Here is a 2,500-nt window from a genome sequence, read left to right on the forward strand (position 1 = left end):
TCCATGTGTTGTGAGAGAGAGTGAGAGAGAGATAAGACTCAGAGGGGGAGAGAGAGAGAGAGAGAGAGAGAGAGAGAGAGAGAGAGAGAGAGAGAGAGAGAGAGAGAGAGAGAGAGAGCGACAGAGGGGGAGAGAGAGAGAGAGAAGTGGGGGGCGAGGGCACACACACACACACGATGAAATAACACTAACACACAGGAAGTGGGGGGGGGGGGGGCGAGGGGTGGATGCTGTTTTACACAATAACGTACAAATGTCTGAAGTCGCACATGACTACACACAAGCAGACAGGCACCTGGTCCAGCAGACGCATGATCAGACACGTAATTAATTCATACACACATACCCCCCGCCCTCCCACATACGCATACACACACCAGCTGAAAGGACACACACACACACACAGCGACATAGTGTTATCTCAGAAATGTATGAACAGAACACAGCAGATGGACGGACACACACACACACACACACACACACACACACGGCACTGATATTAGTCACACTCCACTGACTGACATTAGTTTGCCATTTAACTCTGCTTACTGCAAATTGAAGCATATTGAGAGTTTGTACCTGTGTGTGTGTGAGATGAGACAGCCAATGAGTGAGTGAGTGAGTGAGTGAGTGAGTGAGTGAGTGAGTGAGTGAGTGAGTGAGTGAGTGAGTGAGAGAGACAGGCACAGCGAGAGAGAGGCAGAGAGAGAGAGAGAGAGAGAGAGAGAGAGAGAGAGAGAGAGAGAGAGAGAGAGAGAGAGAGAGAGAGAGAGGGGCACGTAGGAACTACTTTCTCGTTGCAACATCACTCATTTCACGGTGGACGGCGCTGTGTCAACACAGCAGCGCTGAACGCAGGAGACTGAGGCCATGTTTAGACGGAGAGAGTCTCAACAGAAACCGCAGAAGTCGTCTTGTGGTCTCACTTTTAATTTTGCGTTTAGACTAGTGTTTTGGGAGGGAATTATTTGTGCAGACGAGGCTGTAAAAGTGTAGTCGACTCGAGACGACGGAGCCCCGCTAACCCATACGCTACACTGCCTCAGGTCGTTGAGACAACCAGGCGTGCTGTGAAGACCCGCCCTACTCTGCCTCTGATTCGCAGACTGTGGGTGGGGGGAATGTGATTGGACCAAAGCAGAGTCACTCACAGACAGTGGCTCCAGTCACTAATAGTTGCGATAGCCGCTGGACTGATTCTTGTGTATTTAAAAGTACTGCCAATGTAGCCATCAGGTGATCGCCATGGATAGAATCAGACATGCTTGTTCGCTTTGTTTACACTTCTAGGCTACTGGCGCATGCCTGTGACGTAAGCAGTACGCGACGAGAGCCTCGAGAACCCTTTCGTCATAGTTTTATGCGGTTTGACTGTTCAGATGATAGCGCGAAGGTGTATCGTTTCTAGTTTTTCCACCCAGGAAGGTGGTTTAACTTTTTTGCGGATTCTCCCCGCAAAAACGCTGTTGCCGTATGAACAAAAGGCACATCCGGAAAAATATTTTGGCGGTTTCACCCGCGTTTCCGTCTAAACATGGCCTGAGCCATAAATGAGAGCCGAGGCTTTGATCACACACACCACACACAATGCTGTCGCCACCAGCGATGTGTTCTAGCCACAGCGCTGCCCCTATTTGTTAGACGTTGCCTTGAACGGCTAGAGGGAGGGAACAAGATGAGAGAGGGAACTGCCATCATGTGTAGATACTCTGCCTGCATGACGTTAGCAAGCGGTAGCACTATAAACTAGGGGTGTAAAGGTACACGTATCCGTACCAAACCATTTCAGTGTGTACCGTACCGTACCGAACGGCTGTGTAGTGTACCGAACGAATATAACGGTATGTTAACCACTAATGACCGCCCACCGGGGGCTGTTTTTTTCACAATCTAATATAATTATTATTTTAAAAATGTTTTACAAGTCGATTATTAATTTCAATATAGAATATTCGTTGACAGCCCTACAAGTACAATTAGTTACTGCACACTACATCACCCCTGAGTGGAACATGGAAAGCCAAACTTTCCCCCACTGTACCGAAAACCCGAACCGAACCGTGACTTCAAAACCGAGGTACGTACGGTAACATACCATACCGTGGTTTTTGTGTACCGTTACACCCCTAGTATAAACAAAGAGTACAGAGAATGAAGATGTTAATCTCACTCAACCCACCAGTTCGCCTACAGAGCCAACAGGTCCACGGAGGATGCCATCGCCACAACTCAGGAAGAGGTTGGGAACTAGGCTAATGGAGGAACCTACTTCCAGTGACTGACGCTAAGCTAGGCTAACGGTGCGCGTCTTCCTACTCCTACTGCATGCACAGAGAAGAAAAAAGGTATGTATCTTCTTGTCTAACTCCAGGGTAGATGGCAAATAAGCTAATTTCCCAAAATGTTGGAGTTTTCCTTTAACCATTAACATAACTTACTTACCCAAACAACGTGTCCCGAGTCCACTCATGCACGAATCCATTTCAAAACGTTAGAAAAA

The 2,500-nt window shown here is 48.0% G+C and overlaps 1 protein-coding gene across 1 annotated transcript in view; it reads right to left on the reverse strand.

Annotated features, from left to right (window-relative positions):
* The window catches only part of LOC311247633 (inaD-like protein), a gene marked incomplete at both ends in the record, with an annotated part of 16,817 nt that overhangs the window by 9,104 nt on the left and 5,213 nt on the right, over positions 1-2,500 (reverse strand). The window lies entirely within an intron of this gene.

Source organism: Notolepis coatsorum, assembly GCF_963971535.1.
Source record: "Notolepis coatsorum genome assembly, contig: SCAFFOLD_3354, whole genome shotgun sequence".
Lineage (NCBI taxonomy): Eukaryota > Metazoa > Chordata > Actinopteri > Aulopiformes > Paralepididae > Notolepis > Notolepis coatsorum.